At 44.4% G+C, this 18,201-nt stretch overlaps 1 long non-coding RNA gene across 2 annotated transcripts; it reads right to left on the bottom strand.

Annotated features, from left to right (window-relative positions):
• Window positions 1-226: 226 nt before the first annotated feature.
• Window positions 227-12,475, bottom strand: LOC104998046. Of its 2 annotated transcripts, none has more exons than XR_826404.1 (3): window positions 12,075-12,475; window positions 10,587-10,865; window positions 227-1,466 (listed from the first exon to the last, which is right to left on the bottom strand). It is a non-coding gene; the product is annotated as an uncharacterized LOC104998046 (long non-coding RNA). The 2 variants fall into 2 exon arrangements; XR_826405.1 differs by lacking the exon at window positions 227-1,466 and adding an exon at window positions 2,513-3,106 and having other exon boundaries at window positions 12,075-12,474.
• Between the last annotated feature and the right edge of the window lie 5,726 nt (window positions 12,476-18,201).

Here is an 18,201-nt window from a genome sequence, read left to right as displayed (position 1 = left end):
AAATCCATATAGAAGGATTCAGAGCTCCCAGGAGTCTAGAGGTATGTTTAATCCTGCTTCCCTCTTAGAATTCACCACTCTCTTAGAGGGTAAAGCGTATGCCTCCAATGCGGGAGACCCGGGTTCAATCCCTGGGTTGGGAAGATCCCCTGGATAGGCAATGGCACCCCACTCCAGTACTCTTGCCTGGAAAATCCCATGGATGAAGGAGCCTGGTAGGCTGTAGTCCATGGGGTCGCTAAGAGTTGGACAGGATTGAGCAACTTCACTTTCACTTTCACAGGGCTGGGGACAGGGGGAGGGGCTGGTAGTTAGTCCAGTCTGCTTCCTGTCCTTTCTCCATGCTCCTCTCTGCCCTTCCTGTGAGCGTAGTGCAGCACGGTGATCGTTCATGTGATGTATGCACAGTAGTTGTCAATTGTAAATTAATTCTACAAACATTCATTGAGCACCTACCTACAGATGCTTTGCTGTTGGGTAATATGAGGTTCATGGGGTCGTGGTGGAGGAGGGGTAGATTCATGGAGGCATATGTGCCCTCTAGCTGTTTAAGGCCCCTGGAAAAGAGGGATGGATACGTTCTGGAGGGGTCAGATGAAGCCTCCATTAAAGGGCCAGGTGGTCCTGGGAAGGTGAATGTGAAAGGAGACTCCAGATGTGGATGTCCAGAGAGCACGTGGCATTGGGAAGCATGGTGAGGACAGGTCTGTGATAGGATAAGGGGCCATCTGAGGGGTGAGGGGTGGAACAATCCTGTGGCAACTCAGGAATGGCCTTCTCATTCTGGATCTATAGGATTTTGTCTGCAGCTGCCCTTGGGGGAGGGAAACGGATTAAAGCTTCTTGGACCCAGTGATCCCCACAAATACACAGCTTTGCTGCCCAATCACCCAGATAGAGGCTGTCGCCACTGCCCGCTCTTCCCCATGCCGCAAGGCTTAATCGACAGCCAGCAGCCCTCACTGGATCCACAAATGAGTTCCATATTTTGCCCCTAACATCACTTTAACCTTACATCAAAATAGACTTCCCCCTCCCCCCAGGCCTACCCTGAATTCTGACTCTTTCTCCCAGTTCTGGGTAAGAAGTTGGCTCTCACTGGGTGAGGGTGTGGGGGGGCGGGGGGGGCGGCATGGAGAGAGAGGCGGAATTGGGAAAAGATGAGAAGGCCCTCTGTGCACCAAACCTGGAGCCCAGGAAGGCGACTGCCCCCTTGCTCAGTTATTTCATTAGTTTTTCTCTTCTTTTAAATTGAAGTACAGTTGATTTACAATGCTGTGTCAGTTTCAGGCGTATGGCAAAGCGATTCACTTATCATTCTAAGAGATGAAAAACTCAGGATTCCAGCTTTAGGAATTGTTGAAAGCAGGGAAGGACCTGCTCTTTTGGTTTGCTCTTTGTGATGAAGAAATCTCGGCTTGGAAGTGGGCTTGGAATGCAGAAGGCATCTGTCTTGATCTGAAAGACTTGAGAAAAAGTCCTAATTAAACCTGTTCACTTTTCCCTTCCCTCTTCCCATTTTTACTTCTCCTCCCTCCAAGTGCTTGGTACCTCCCAACAAAGCCAAGGCAAATCAGTTCAAAAAGTATATAATATTCCAGTTCGAGTTAGAGCTTGATCTTTATCTATGAGTCTTTGAAACTGCATTTTGTTAAGCTTCTCTCCTTTCTCCATGGACTAATGCTTAATTCAAAGGAATGACTTTCTAATAGTAGAATTTCTGGTATTTAACACCTTATGGGTAATGGAAGGGGTGAAATCCTTACTGACTTTTCCTTTAATTTTGCCACATCAACAAGCACCTGCTTGTGAGGTGAGCTCTGCACATTTGTGTAAGTCAGGAGCCAGCAACCTGACCACAGGCTAAACTGGGCCCACTGCTTGTCTCTGTAAATCAAGTTTTATGGGGCCACAGTCGCAGCCATTCTCATTTGCTTAACATATTGTTTATGGCAGCTGCCGGCCCTACAGTTGTAGAGCTGAGGAGTTTGGACGCAAACTGTATGGCCCATGAAGCCTAGAAGTATTTAGTCTCTGGCCCTTTATAGAAAAGATTTGCCAAACCCACTGTAACTTAATGCATATCTTAGCTTTACTGTAAGTTGGAGACCTGGGTATTGTCCGGTCAGAACCCGCTCTTGACTCTATCGAAGGATATTGTCTCTGAAAGTATGAGGCGTGCAAAGAGCCCTATGTTCCGGTTTTTCCAAAAATAATACTAATGCCACCACAAAACAAAGCCTTTTACTTCATTTATCTGATTGTAAGACTCACAATAACTCCTGGGATAGACACTGTTAACCCAATTTTAGAGATCGTCAACTTGTGTCTTTAGAAAGTTAAGTAAGGTGCTCTGTGTCTCCTGGGCCTCCTAGGGTAGTGCTAATTTTAAAGAACCCACCTACTGATGCAGGAGACGTAAGAGACACGGGTTCAATCCCTGGGTCAGGAAGATCCCCTGAAGGAGGAAGTGGCAACCCACTCCAGTATTCTTGCCTGGTGAATCCCATGGACAGAGGAGCCTAGTGGGTTACAGTCCATAGGGTTGCAAAGAGTCAGATGACTGAAGCAACTTAGCAGGCATGCACGTGTTCATAGCTGTTAAGTGGTAAAGCTGGGATTCTAACACTAAACTGGGTGTGAGCTCAACCACTTCCCTATACCTCAAATGATGGTGACTACTACCACATAATTAAGCATTTATTAAATACCAGGTACTATGCAACTTCCTCGCATTCTCTCATTTAACCTTCAAACCAACTCCATCAGATGGAGTTGCATCTCTAATTCATATATAAAGTCTCCATAGCTTTTATGAAGTGTCTGCAAACTAACCACGATGACAGTGACCAGAGATGACCCTTCCTAAACCCTTCAGCTCTCTAGAAAAGGCAGCTCTCTTTCCCTTCCCAGCAGTTGATTCTTCTCATCTCTGGGGCGCTCATCTGCTCTGTGACCTCCTCCCGGGCTGGCAGAGCTCAGCCTTCCCCATCTCTCTCCCACGTCAGAGCAGCTGGACTGGTCTCGCCGAGTGGCAGGTGGCAGAGGGACTCCGGGCATCTAATCGGGAGGAGGGAGTGACAGCATGGACCAAAGCATAGTTTGGCTGAAAAGACAAGAGAAGTGTGGTTTCTCAGCTGCCGGCGTGCTCTGGCTCAGGAAAGACAGCAACGCTGGGGTCTCCAGCTTTCCAGCTTCCCAATACGTTGGAGCCGCTGGGTCACAGAGCCGCTCTGGGCAACCACATTACCAAGGCAGCATGCTCTTGCTTGCTCTCTAGCCCTTCCCAGCCCTTCCTGACTGCCAGGATGATTTTTACCATCTCTCCAATAACTCTGGTGTTCACTCATTTTATCACCAAGGCGCTCTGGGCCAGATGCACTGAGAATCTATTGTCTGTGTAGAAAATGCACGGTCATGTAGTAAGTTGATAAAATTGCTATAGGTCTACTTCTTCCCAAACCTTCAAGACACCCAGTTCTGCCAGAGAGGGTCAGCTAGAAGGACAGAGCTACCCTGAAGGCCTATGGCTCCCGGAAGTTTGGACTGGGCACCAGTATGGCTCTCCCATGTGCTTGAGTTCCTCCAGTTCCATATCCTCAGTTCTTTATATGACCAGCAATAGGTTGTTTCGTCACTGCCATCTCTGGCAGAAAAGATTAAACGTGAGATTTAAGAAACTGAAATCAAAATTAATTTCCTTGGTTATTGATATGACATGGGAAACTTTGTAGGGAGTAAGGGGCAATGGGTTGGAACTCCATCAAACATGAATATAAATTCTGGTGGAATCACATTTTCGACGCTATCTGTCATTGTCACTCCTGAATCCCAGACTTGCAAAAGCAGTTGTCTAGGAAATCTCCACCTGGATGTCCTTCAACCAGGTACTTTCAACCCAACAGTTTCAGAAGAGGGCCATTTCTCTTCCTGCACTGGTTACAGGTTTCACCATCCACCCAGTCCTCCAAGTGAGCATCTTAGCTGCCACCTTGACACCCCTTCTTCCAGTCCATATATTCATTCCCATTCCCATTGCCCTGGCTTAGACCTTTGTCATCTTTCCTGGATGGTAAGAGCCTCCCAACAGCCCCCTCCCAACAGATTGTATTAATCTGGCGACTCCTTGCCAAGCCAGAACAAACAGAGACAGAGACATCAACCAAGAAAGTGAGTAAGCAGAGAGAAGGATGGGACCAGTGCAGAGCTGAGAACAAAGAGCTGCCCTCTGACTTCCCGGGGAAGTTTGGGTGCTGATCCACGTTTGAAGCAGAAGACGTGGACGTGTAAGACGTTGCTCCTTTATGGCTGGACAGGAAGCCGAGAGCCGGCTGTGCTATGCTTCCTTATAATCAAGACTGATGTTTGCTACAAAATAATCATTGGTAAATTGTCCCTCACCCTCAAACAAAGTAAACAAAACACAGGAAATAGGCTCTTGAGATTTGACTCGCTGTCAAATTTTTCAAAATATTGACTAAAAAGGCTATTTTCATTTGACACGTGTCTTACCTAGCGTTTCATGTTTGGGAAGATAAAGCAGGCTTAGTCTATGCAGCTCCCACAGAACATTTTGAAGCTAGGTAAGCAAACAGTGACCTTGGGGACGTCTGCTGTCATCTTCCCCGACGATCCAGTCCTCTGATATCAGATGCATCGCTCACCTCCTCAGTTTATCACACTTGCCCTCCTCCAACACCACGAATCCACCAGCAAGTCTGGAGACAGCCGCACAGTCCTCTTTTGCAGTTGTCCCCTGAATAAGCGCTGCTGATCGTAGCTGCCACTCTAGACTCTGTATTGAAATGTTGTGCCAAGTGGGCAGCAGAGGAGAGCCAAGGGAGCTGATGGTGCTCCCAGAGCACGTGGGGCTCCTTCGGCTCCTTTTTTTTTATTGGGGGGATAAAAGGCAGGCTCACACCCAGCTCTGATTTGCCTCTACTCCTGTCCTACAGAAAGCCTGGGGAGGAGGTAAAGATCTGAGAGACAGCAACTGCAAGGCCAGGGGCACAAGCCCGCTGGTTGTAGGCACCTGCTTTCGGCTGCTGTTCCCTTCCCTGGAGGGTAGATTCTTTACCACTGAGCCACCAGGGAAACCCAGGGCAGTGCTGGGTATGACAATATTGCGCATATTGGCTAGTTGACTGAGGATTGCTATATTTCTCCCACGGTAAAACTAAACCAAACCCAATCCCAGGTTCTTTGAAGTACACAGAATTTGGGAGCCTGTTCACAGTAGCCAGGATGTGAAAACAATCTAAATATCCAGTGACAGATGAGTGGATTTTAAAAATATGATTGACAAATACATTGGAATATTATTCAACCTTAAAGAAAAAAAAAGAAGGCAATCCCACCATATGTGACAACGCAGATAAACCTGTAGGACATATACTTAGTGAAGTAAGTCAGTCACAGAGGAACAAACCCTGCATGATTTCACTTATACATGGGGTATCAAAAGTAGCCAAATTCATAAAAACAAAGAATAAAATGATGGTTGCCAGGGACTGAGGTAGGGGAAAATGGGGAGTCGCTAAACTCTTTCAGTTTTGCCAGATGCATTAATTCTAGAGCTCTGCTGTTTAACACTGTACCTATAGATAACAATACTGTATTGTATGCCTAGAAATCTAAGAAGGTAGAGCTCATGTTGTGTTCTTACACACACACACGCACACACACACACACACCTAATGCCTTTAAATATTTCAAAAAAACGAACAAACAAAAGAAACTAAATTGAACAAAACCAAAACCAATACAAGGCAAACAAAAATTTACCTTGGCCATATTTCTTTATGTTTCACACTTATTTATTTGGCCCCTCGGATCTTAGTTGCGGCATGCAGGATCTTCATTGCGTCCGACAGGGTCTTTCATTACAGTGAAAAGACTCTCTAGTTGTGGTTCAAGGGCTTAATCGTTCCACAGCATGCGGGATCTTCGTTCCCTGACCAGGGATTGAACCTGCATTCCCTGCATTGCCAGGCAGATTCTTAACCACTAGGCCACCAGGGAAGTCCTGGTCCTAGTTCTTTTGCTAGTTGCTGTTTCATTTCTTTGCTTTCCTCTGCATCAAATCCATTCAAAGCAATTTCTTTCTTCCAGTTTTATTGAGATTTGATTGATATATAATACTGTGTTAGTTTAAGGTATACAACATAATGATTTGATAAATGTATATATCGTGAAATGATTATCACAAAGAGTGAAAATCCATCACCTCACATAGATACATTTTTTTTCTTGTGATGACAACTGTTAAGATTTATTCTTTTAGAAACTTTTGAACAGTTCAAATATGCAATTCACTTAACTATAGTCAGCATGCCATACCTTGTATCCACAAAACTTATTTATCTTATAAACTGGAAGTCTGTACTTTCTTATTACCTTCAATCCTTTTTTGCCATCCTTCACCCTCCACTTCTGGCAACCAGTAATCTGTTTTTGAGTTTTGTTCTTTAGATTCCACATGTAAGGTCATTTGTCTTCCTCTGCCTGGCTTGTTTCACTTAATGACATAATGCTCTTAAGGTCTATTCATGTTGTGAAAAGTGGCGTAATTTTCTTGGGTTTTATGACTGAACAGTACTCCATTTTATATATATGTGCATAAACATATGTATATGTCACAGCTTCTTAACCCACTTATCCACTGATAGACACTCAGGTTGCTTTCCTGTCTTGACTATCATAAACAATGCCACAGGGAACACGGGAACGCAGATATCACTTTGAGACACTGATTTCATTTCCTTCAGATATATACCCAGAGGGAATCGCTAGATCGCACGGTGGTTCTATTTTTAATCTCTTGAGGAATCTCCACGCTGTGCTCCATAGTGGCTATGCCAGTTTACATTCCACCCACAGCACACAAGGATTTCCTTTCCTTCGCATTCTTGCCAACATTTATCTTTTGCCTCTTAAATGATAGCCATTGTAGCAGGTGTGAGGTAAACTCTCACTATAGTGGTGATTAGTGAGGCTGAGTCTCACGTACCTATTGGCCATGTGTATGTCCTCTTTGGAAACTATATATACATATTCAGTTCTTCTGATCATCTTAAAAATTGAATCGTTTGATTTTTGCTGAGTGATATATTAATCCCTGATTAGACACATGATTTGCAAATATTTTCTCCTATTCCTTTGGTTGCCTTTTCATCTTGTTGATGGTTTCCTTTGCTGTGTAGAAGGCTTTTAGCTGGATGTAGTCCCACTTGTTTATTTTGGCTTTAGTTATCAAATCCAAAAAAAAAAAAAAATCATTCCCAAGACAGATGTCAGGGAGCTTGTCCATTTTCTCCCAGGAGTTTTATCGTTTCAGGTCTAACATTCCAGCCGTCAGTCTGTTTTGAGCTGATTTTTGCATAAGTGGGCTTTCTACATTGTTAGTAATTCCTCTCCTCTCATTTTCTCTTAGAGTTTAGCCAGTTCAGTGCTTGCCTGCACTACTCCTCTGAAACAACTTTTAATCAGGTCACTAGGGGCCTCATGTTGCTAGAAAGAAGGATAATGTCTCAGTCCTCATCTTTCTTGACCTCCTCAGAGCACTTGAACCAGCTTGTTTTGATACGTTTCCTTACCTGGCTCCAAGAACCCAACTCACTCCTATTCTCAGGCGGCTCTCTCAGCCTCCCTTGCTGGTCTTCCCCCCTTCTCAGCCTCTTAATGTTGTTCTCCCAGGGCTCTGTTCCCAAGAGTGCGCCGACCTGTCCTCTTCGCATCTTTACTCACTCCCTTGGTGATCACACCCAGTCTCACAGCATTTAAATATCACATGTATGCAATCCACTTCCAAATTTATATTTAAAGCTCAGCGATTCCCCTCCAAAATGACTTTAGACTTGAACTCAACATTTCCTCTTGGATGTTTATAACTGACATCTCAAGACTCAACATGCCTAACACAGAACTCCTGATTTCTCCTTGCAGGACTGAAGACCCAAACCCTCGGATACTACTAATCTAGCAGGAAACCTCTTTGACTTCATCTCCAGGTTATATCTGGAGAAGGACAACTTCTCACCACCTCTGCCTCTGCTGCCTCCTTCATCTCTCTTCTCCTCCACCTGTCTCCCTGCTCGCCACTCTTGCCTTCTCTTCCCAACACAGCGACCAGAGTTCTCCTTAACAAATCTAAATCAGATCTTGCCATTCCTCTATTCAAGATTCTCTTACAGCTCCTGAACAGATGAACAGAATCCTGTTCATCTCAGAATAAAAGCCAAAGGTATTACAGTGGTCAATAACTCCGTACAGGGTTGAGAGCCCAGGACTTCCCTGACTATCCATTACTCACCCTCAGCCACCCACATACACCCTGATGTAGTCACACTGGCCTCCTTAGGAGGATTGTACTTCACAGTTCTTTCTGCCTGAAATCTCTAGCTCTGCGCATCTGTTTGGCCCAAGTCCTCCCCTCGCTACAGTCTTTGCATAAGTATCACCTCCTCACCAAGGAGGTGATTCCTCACCCAGCTGCAGAGCACCCCCAACTCTGTCCTCCCAGCTCCCCATGCTCTCCTGTGCCTGTTCCATAGCAGTCATCACCTTAAAGCATACGATAATTTTAAACCTCATGTTTATTGTTTATCACCCATCTTCCCTCACTGGCACGGAAGATTCACAAGGACAGAGATCTGTGTCTATTTTGTTCAGAGCCATCCTAAGCTCCCGACTTATGGTAGACGTCCAGTAAAAATGTGCTGAATGAATTAACGATTCATTTTCTACTGCTCTAGAATCAAGCGGGCAGAGTGAAGTCCTACAGTGGGTCTTCATAGACCAAGAAGCCTCGTAGGCACAGGGTCCCAGGAACAGGAGGGACGACGAGGCATGATCGTTTATCCACACGCCCTTCTCCTGGTGGTGGTGTAAATAGCAATTTGACCCGAGCAGCCTTCAAAGCACTGAGCCTTCCCAGGAGAAAAGTGTTGATAAAGTACAGGAGGATGGGAGTTGCCAAGGGTGAGACTTTGATTGCAGAATTTCAGTTTACTGGGAGAGCATGTTGGGGTCCTTCCCTCATCATGGGACTGGCTCCCTTTGTCCTTCTCTTCCATCCTGGCCTCACGGCTACACCCTGCGATCAATCCTCTTCCCCTGGGGGACAAGGCGGGGCTTGGCGCTAACAGGAGACCAGCCACACCACCCCAATCGATGCTGAGATCAATGCTGGTGTTTGAAATCCAAATCCGCGGCATTCACTTCATCCGGGGGCATTTTCCTCAGCCGAGTGGGGACTCCAGGAGCTACAGCATTTTTCCCCTCTAAATTGAAAGTCATCTTTTTTTTTAGTCACAGTAGTGGGTTTCAGAACTGCAAACCGGAGAGGCGTTTTGATTCCACAAACAGCCCCCAGAGGAAACCATTTCAAGCCCGACATTTTTCTTCTTTAACCAAGGGACCCAATAGCATCATCTCAAAACTCTCCTTCCCCCAGGCCTCCCCCATCCCTTGCACAGAAACACACACACAGGCAAAAAAAAAAAACAAAAAAAAACTCTACCTTCCATTGAACTAACTTAAATGGGAAATAAAATCAGTTCCTTCAGCCTATTTTTACTCCATCAGAATGAGGAGGGAAAAAAATGTATTATAAAGAACGGTTCTAATGACCTTACCTGCTTAGAGCTACAAACACCAGAGGATCTTATTAGCTGCAAAGTCTCTTTTGTGTTCGCATCTGTCTAGGTAGGGACACTACTGCTGGCTTGTTTGTGTTTGGACGGGGCCGCCCAGCCTCCCGACATCCTGCGGAGAGAGGCACCTTGAAGTGTCTCACAGCCACATCAGAGCCTGGGTCTGCTTATCTGGGTCAGCAGAGAGCCAGCTCCCCCCAGGCAGCCGAGCACTTCTGGGGGAAATTGAGGATTTGCTAAGAAGTATGTGTTTGTTCCTGTGCTTTTGTGACTAGCAGCTCTCCCCTTCCTGAGAAAGAGAAATCTATCTCTATCTGGAAAGGAACAGGGGTGTCTATAAACATGCTTTGCACCTCATCCTTGCCTGCTTTCAAGAGCTATCTCACCTGCTGGAAACTGGGGTTGTCCCAGAACATTCCTCACCTTTGGAGAACACAAAAGCCTGGGATATCAGGGCTGGAAGGGATATTAAAGATTGACTGATTCATCCCCCTCCCCATTCCCATTTTACAGATGAATAGACTAAGGAACAGAAAGAAAAGGCCATAAGCAAACGAGGAGCAGAGTCTTCCCTGGTGGCGCTAGTGGTCAAGAATCTGCCTCCCAAAGCAGAAGACTTAAGAGACTTGGGTTCAATCCCTGGGTGGGGAAGATCCCTTGGATAAGGGCATGGCAACCCACTCCAGTATTCTTGCCTGGAGAATCCCCACGGATAAAGGAGCCCGGAGAGCTACAGTCCACAGGGTTGCAAAGAGTCAGACAAGACTGAAGTGACTTAGCGTGAACACACACGAACAGGGAGCAGAGCTGGGCCTGACTGGAACATGGTTCGTTTCAGAATTTGCACACAGGGGAAACACAGAGGGCAATGTGTGGGGGCCACCAGAAGACATATTGTGAAGCTACTTTTGCAGGCAATAGACTGTTTGTTACCTGTTGACTTGGAAGGCCTTGCTAGAGGCTGTAGCATTTATCAGACCTTCTCTCTTCAAGTGCCCTGTGGCCCACTGTAGAATCCAGAAGTTCTGATTCTTCATCCAAAGGCGTGTCTACCACCCCTCAATGCCTTTCCAGGGGGAGACATTGTCATCATGGATAATCATCAAAACGTCCCTCAGAGCCTCTGCTGGAACCATGATCAGGGACCCCACTCCGGCAGAGGCTGGGTGGCGCCTTGCTGAAGAGTGTGTCATTACCCACTGGACAGCTAGGCTACAAGGGAACGATCATCATTCAGATTCTTCTTGCTCAGAAATTCCAAACCCCTTGACCTGGAGAGTCCTCACTTCATTACTCACTCTGACTGGGCCCACTCTGGCATTCTCTGTTCAAAACTGTCTGTCCAGCCTCCAGCTACCAGAGAGCTCGTGAGGCTAACTTTGCCAGAGCCTCATCTCATAGAGCTCACTTCATGAGCAAGAGGCCTGCCTGGGCCCTGGCAGCTTTGCCCAAACCTGGACCGGCTCTCTTTGCACATTTTTTAACAAGATGAGCCATCAAGGGACGGACAGTGGTTTCGTGTGACCTGTCCATCTCCTGAGAAAAGAAGTCTTAAGTTCTGGCCTCAGTGCTGGGGGCTTAGGAATCATGAAAACTAAACGAACAAGTCACGGTTTCTTCCAACTGCAACGTTCTCCCCCCTTCCTCCTGCTCAAGAGAATGATGTACATTTGCAAACGGTCTGCATCTCCAGTGTTTCATAAGACACACATCCTGTGAAATATTCTCAAAAAAGAAAGATTCAAAACCAAGAAAATTGCATGCCATTCTCCACAAGCCCCTCATCACCCAAGCAGACCAATAAGACTTAACCTCTAACGAGCAACCAAATCACCTGTAGATCTTTTTCACACTACAAATTCTTGTTTTCCCCAGAATCAGGATTTCTTAGTTTCTGTAAAACTGTAGGGATGGGAGAGAAGTAGATTTTTTTTTAAGTTTGTTTCATTTTCATTATATTAACATGTGCATTTGGCTCAAGTAAAAAAAATAAACAATCCAGAAAAGTTTTTAAAGAAAAGAAGTCCCTTGCTCTCTTCTACACCCTCCCAGCCAATTCTCTAGGCTTTTACCCTCAAAGACAACCAACTTGATCTCTGTCTTCTAGTTACTTTGGTGATCACCACTGTGGGTCATATAACACCTGTCATTTTTATATTTCTTTATTTTTAATTTATTTCTTTGGCTGTGCCTGGTCTTAGTTGTAGCATGTGAGATCTTTGATCTCCATTGTGGTATGCAGGACTTTTTAGTTACTACATGCAGGATTTTTAGTTGCGGCATATGGGATCTGGTTCCCTGACCAGAGATTGAACCCGACCACTGCCCCCATCCACCGCCCCCCAACCACCAACACCCACCCTTGCATTGGGAGTGTGAAGTCTTAGCCACTGGACCACCAGGAAAAGTCCCTTGACTTACCAGCTATAGATGCTGTGTTTAATGGAGGAGGGTTTGGCTCATTTATATAAATGAGTCCCCTTTGTTCCCCTGACCAAAACGGGCATCAGCTCCTTTTCCGTCACTCAGTTCAGGAACACGGAGCAACACGGTCAGAGCGCCACTTCCTGTCCACCCCCAGGACACGCTGTCTGCAGGCAGCGCTGGCGAGAAGAGGTGGGGCAGGGGGAGGGTAGCATGCTTGTCGATAGATTCAAAAAGTTAAAAATCAATAGACAGTCTCCGTGTGATGATTCTCACATCTGTGCTGTTTTCTGTAGAGCCAGGAGCAGTTTGTTCTCCTGTGTATATACAACTAGTAAAAGGGGACAGTGTCAGGACACGGACATTGTATTGGTTCACAAATAATTTTTTTTTTTCCCCAGCGTGTTAATGTTTGCAGCAATCAAGTACAAATTTTCTCACAATTAAAGAGAAGCTCTTGACATTACATGAAGATCTTAAGAACATAAACATTCTAGAGTGGTGACTTTCATCCATTCAGGAAGAGATGGGTTTAAGAAAGAGACTCACAGACGCAGAAAATAAATACATGGTTACCAAAGAGGAAAGCTGAAGATCCATACTGTTGTATATAAAATAGATAAACAACAAGGACCAATGTATGGCACAGGTGGCTATATTCAATATCCCGTAATAACCTACAATGGAAAAGAATCTGAAAAAGAACATACATGCACACACACGCACACATATAACAGAATCACTTTGCTGTACTCGAAACTAAAACAACATTGTAAATAAACTATGCCTCAATTTAAAAATAAAAGAAGAGGTGGGTTTAATAGCTTCTATATGAAATAATGGAAGGAAGCTGCAATACAAATGTTGCTACCACAAAGATACAACAACCCCTGTGTTTTAAAAAATTATTAATGAAGAAGGCTGTTCCTAGACTGTACATTTTAATCTTGATGACCCTGGTTTCTGTCTTCAAGGACCAAGGAGAAGCAGAACCCCAGTGTTTATGGAGAAACTAACTGTGATTCTAGCTGCAAATGCCAGCAGTTAACTGTGCTAATAGTTTTCTTAGGATTATTACTGTTTTTGTTAGTGCTTTAGTTACAAAGTTCTACAAGTTTTGAGTCATCAGCCAAACCCTATTTTTCCTGTCAGCCCTATTATTTTTATTGCACAATTTTGTAGATCATGAAATAGTTCAGGGATGCTGTATGATGCTATACCAGAAAAGCCTGATTGTGTTGGGTTTATATTTCCTTCTCAGGTGCTTTGATATGATCACTGTGATACTCAAAAGAAAATATTCCTAGAGACAACTTTGAATGAATTATTCCTTCCTTCCTACACTTCACCTCTATAATTTTCTCAAGTTTCAAACTCTCCATCATCATCTCTAGTCTATTAATTAATTATGCCTAAAAACTAATCTCCAGTTTCCTCATTTTGCTCCACCCTAGGCAGGTTGCTCCCTGCGACCGTTCATAGCTATTGTCTTCCAATGTAATCTTTGTTGGGTTTCTTTTTTTTTTCTTTTTTTTTTTTTAGGCTCCACATTTTGCTCCTATTTGATTTAGCTGCTTTTCTTTACTGGCATATCTTCTTAAGAAACACCCTAAAAAAGACTGCAAGAGGCATATTTGTGAATCTTTGTATATCTGAAAAGCCTCTATCTGTAGCACTTCACCCAAGATTTGACTGGGGATAGAAATCTAGGTTCAAAATATTTGCCTCTGAATTTTAAAGACATTAATATACTGTCTTCAGCATCCAGTGTTTCTAAAAAGATCTGTGATGCCAATATGATTCTTATTCTGTTTTGCTTTGTTTCTGACAGATTTAGGAATCAGTGTTCTCACTGTTGTGAAATGCCACATGTGTGCTTAGCTGAGACCCTTACTCATCGTGCCTGGTGCTTGGTGTTTTCCCACTGGAGAAATCCAGGAAATCCTCTGGTGTTAATTCTTTGATAAGTTCTCACTTTTATTTTTACTATTTTCTATTTTGATAACTTTCTTAATCAGATATTCACTCTCTGAATTAATACTTGATATCTCATATATTTATCTTATTTTTTTCATTGTAAAAATTTTTTTCTGAGACTGTTTTCTAGCTTTATCTCTGGAGCTTTCTATAATTTTTTTTCTAGTTTTAACAATCATACTTTTAAATTCCAAGAGTTCTCTGGTCACTGCTTTTATATTAATATATCCTCTTTTTCTCATTTTTTCTAAATGTATTTACATATTCTTCCTTTTCGCTTTTGTTCCCTGAAGTACCTGTTGCCTTAAGGTGGGAGCAAGGCTCCCTCTGTCCTCCCCAACCTCTCGGGGTTCTTACAGGCTCAACGCCTCCTTCTTCACTGCACATCCTCAAGCCAAAGGCTTCGTGAATGCCGCTTCAGCGATTGTCACTCCACATCCACTTTCTGTCTTCCAACAGGCCACTTTATGGAGCTCTTGCCCATTTCTCCTTTGCACTGTTTTTATTGATGTGGGTTCACACCTGCTTTTAATGAGATCTCCTCATGGAGAACATGCATCTGTGGTCAGTTCAACATCTTGTGTAAGATGTTGGCACCTGAAGCTTCTAAAAACTCTGAAGGAAACCATATGACCTCTGGACATTTATCCGAGAAAAATGAAAATTTTTATTCACATAAAAATATGTACACAAATTTCATAGGAGATGTCCTTGCAATAACCAAAGGTCTGAAAACAAATCCAGATATTTGTCAACTGGTAACTAGATAAACAAACTGTGGTGTATCAATACAATGCAAAACTACTTGGCAATAAAGAGGAATAAGCTATTGATAGAGGCAACAACTTGGATGGATCTCCAGGTCATGATGCTAAAAGATAAAAAGGCAATCTGGAAATGGTAAATGATGTGTGATTCCATTTATGTAACATTCTCTAGTTGGCAAAATTGTAGAGATGTGGAAGAGATCTGTGGTTGCCAAAGATTAGGGTTGGGGGAACAGTGAAATTATTAAGGGGTGATATGAAAAAGCTTCTCTGCGGTGATGGAACAGTTCTATAACCTGATTGTGGTATTACTTGCTCAAATATACACATGTGAAAAAATTTCATAGAACTATGCACACAGAAGGGCTTCCCTGTGGCTCAACAGTGAAGAATCCACCTGCAACACAGAAGACTTGCAAGAGACATTGGTTCAATCCCTGAGTGGAGAAGATGCCCTGGAGAAGAAAATGGCAACCCGTCCAGTATTCTTGCCTGGAAAATCCCGTAGACAGAGGAGCCTGGCGAGTTACAGCCCAGGGGGATCACAAAAGAGTCAGGCACGACTTAGTGACTGAACAACAATGCACACAGAACTATATACAGAGAAAGTGTATGTAAAAACTCATGAAATTCAAATAAACTATACATCTGAGTTAATATCATTTTAACAGCATACAATATTTATGTAAAATACTTTCACTGGGGACTCTGGATGAATAGTATATGGAACTCCGTACTATTTGGTGTGGGTTTATATCTGTTGTTTTTTTTAAAACCCACTGAACTAATGAGTCCTAAATAATTTCAAAATACGAATTTATTAAAAAAAAAAACAATTTCACAAGAAACAAAGCTCTGCAGCTGATGCCAATTGTGAGTCAGTAATGAGTTTTACTATATTGAACAAGGCTTTGAGAAGTCCTACAGTAAATTCATCCCAGTGAACTCAGTTCAAACCAACATTTACCAAACTCATTTGGCCGAGGAACCTCTTTTATTACATGACGCTTCCTCGATGTTTCAGTTGGTAAAGAATCTGCCTGCAATGCAGAAGACCCCAGTTCAATTCCTGGGTTGGAAAGATCCGCTGGAGAAGGGAAAGGCTACCCGCTCCAGTATTCTTGGGCTTCCCTGGTGGCTCAGCTGGTAAAGAATCCGCCTGCAATGTGGGAGACCTGGCTTTGATCCCTGGGTTGGGAAGATCCCCTGGAGAAGGGAAAGGCTACCGTGTCCAGTATTCTGCCTGGAGAATTCCATGGACTGTATAGTCCATGGGGTCGCAAAGAGTCAGACACAACTTTCACTTACCACTTTTCATTTAGAAACCGACTCTGGAAAACTCAGTGAGAGATGATAATAAAACAAATCTCAATGTTGCTACCAACAGGTCCTTACTTGAAAGTTTACTATAAACCAGTGCAGAGTTCTCCAGTCCCACCGGCTAACCTATAAAGTTGGGTGCCGGACGTCTTTTGTATTCGAATATATATTTTTTAAACAAAACTTCCAGCGCTGTTCTGACCCGTGGGACTGCCCTTAGGACCTGCATCCAGGCCTAGAACTTCAGGGCGTGAGCCTGAATGCAAAGGTCTTCCACCAAGTGACCCTGACCACAGCTTCACACCTCTGGAGGAGTTCTGTCTCCCACCCTGATTAGAACACCCTCAGTTCAGTTTGGGGTTAATGAAACGGTGCTCAAAGCAAATCAAACTTGCATTCCAAGACATGAGACCTGTTCATCACCCAACCTAGACCGTGGTGTCGGATGCCAGAAATCTGCCTGGCTAGGCAGGTGGGAGGTAGATAATTGCCCTGGACCTTTTTCTTGCCTGTAGATGTTAAGTGGCCACTTGATTTGCTTGGCTGATGGGACGGAGGCTGCTGCAGGCACAGCTGTCTGATTCCTCACCTGCACCGCTTCTAATGTAGTCTGAAGCCACCACTCTGCGTGCCCACATTAACCTTGCCTTGAACTTTTCAGGGGTTACGTAACCTTGCCCTCCCTCAGGGACTTTGAACTCTGCTTTCAGTATGCCAATTTGCACTGGCTTGTGTTTTTGTTTTTGTTTTGTTTTTGCTGAAAGGACAGGAAAGTCCCTGTCATGGGCATAAGCTACATATTCAGCCTTGAGGATTCACACTTAACGTTGCTTTGAAATTACACTAAGGTAACGTTAAGGTAAATGTACCTGTTTCCAAGTAGCTGAAATCACCATTTTTGACTCCTTAGTAAGCAGTCATTTCAGATAAATCTGTCAAGCTGAGTATGTTCTAGCCCTAACCTAGGTCTTTGCCAATGTGACTAGAAACTCTGTATAGGATGGGATTTACACTTTTCATTAAAAAAAAAAAAAAAAAAACCCTAACTTAATAGCAACAGGAAAAAGTTTAAAAGTCCCTCAGTCGTGTCCAACTCTTTGCAATCTCATGGACTGTAGCCCATGGAATTCTCTGGGCAATAATACTCGAGTGGGTTGCCATTCCCTTCTCCAGGGGGTCTCCCCAGCCCAGGGAATAGAACCCAGGTCTCCTGCATTGTAGGCATATTCTTTACCAGCTGGGCAACCAGGGAAGCCCAGCAACAAGCAAACAATCCCCTAAAACTGCTTCACTACCCAGCCCCAAGTCCAGAACCCTGCACACAGTTGATGGCCAAGAAATGCTCAGCTAACCTACATGGTCTTGTGGAAGAAGTCTGGCTCCCAGGTCAAGGGGCTGGATCCTGGCTTGTTCCCACGTAAGATGAGAATGTTAAGGCCTCAACATTCAGCCATGGAAATGTTCACACAGAGTATTGCAGATTCTAATGTGTACAAGCAAATTGGGAGCTGGTGTGCTCAGTAGTAGCACACTGGGAAGGGACGGGAAAGCCCATGTAATCACCATCACCTTGCCACCTGCTCCAGCTGACAGGGGCTCCAAGGGCTGCTTGGAGAATAGTAGGACCACATTTGGGTGGTACCAGTTTGGTTTCTCTTTTATCCCTAATCAGATCAGATCAGTCGCTCAGTCGTGTCCAACTCTTTGCGACCCATGAATCGCAGCATGCCAGGCCTCCCTGTCCATCACCAACTCCGGGAGTTCACCCAGACCCACGTCCATCGAGTCAGTGATGCCATCCAGCTATCTCATCCTCTGGCGTCCCCTTCTCCTCCTGCCCCCAATCCCTCCCAGCATCAGAGTCTTTTCCAATGAGTCAACTCTTCGCATGAGGTGGCCAAAGTACTGGAGTTTCAGCTTTAGCATCATTCCTTCCAAAGAAATCCCAGGGCTGATCTCCTTTAGAATGGACTGGTTGGATCTCCTTGCAGCCCAAGGGTCTCTCAAGAGTCTTCTCTAACACCACAGTTCAAAAGCATCAATTCTTCGGCGCTTAGCTT

This window comes from Bison bison, unplaced genomic scaffold (genome assembly GCF_000754665.1).
Source record: "Bison bison bison isolate TAMUID 2011002044 unplaced genomic scaffold, Bison_UMD1.0 scf7180017864322, whole genome shotgun sequence".
NCBI lineage: Eukaryota > Metazoa > Chordata > Mammalia > Artiodactyla > Bovidae > Bison > Bison bison.
This window is presented reverse-complemented; position numbering and strand designations above follow the sequence as displayed.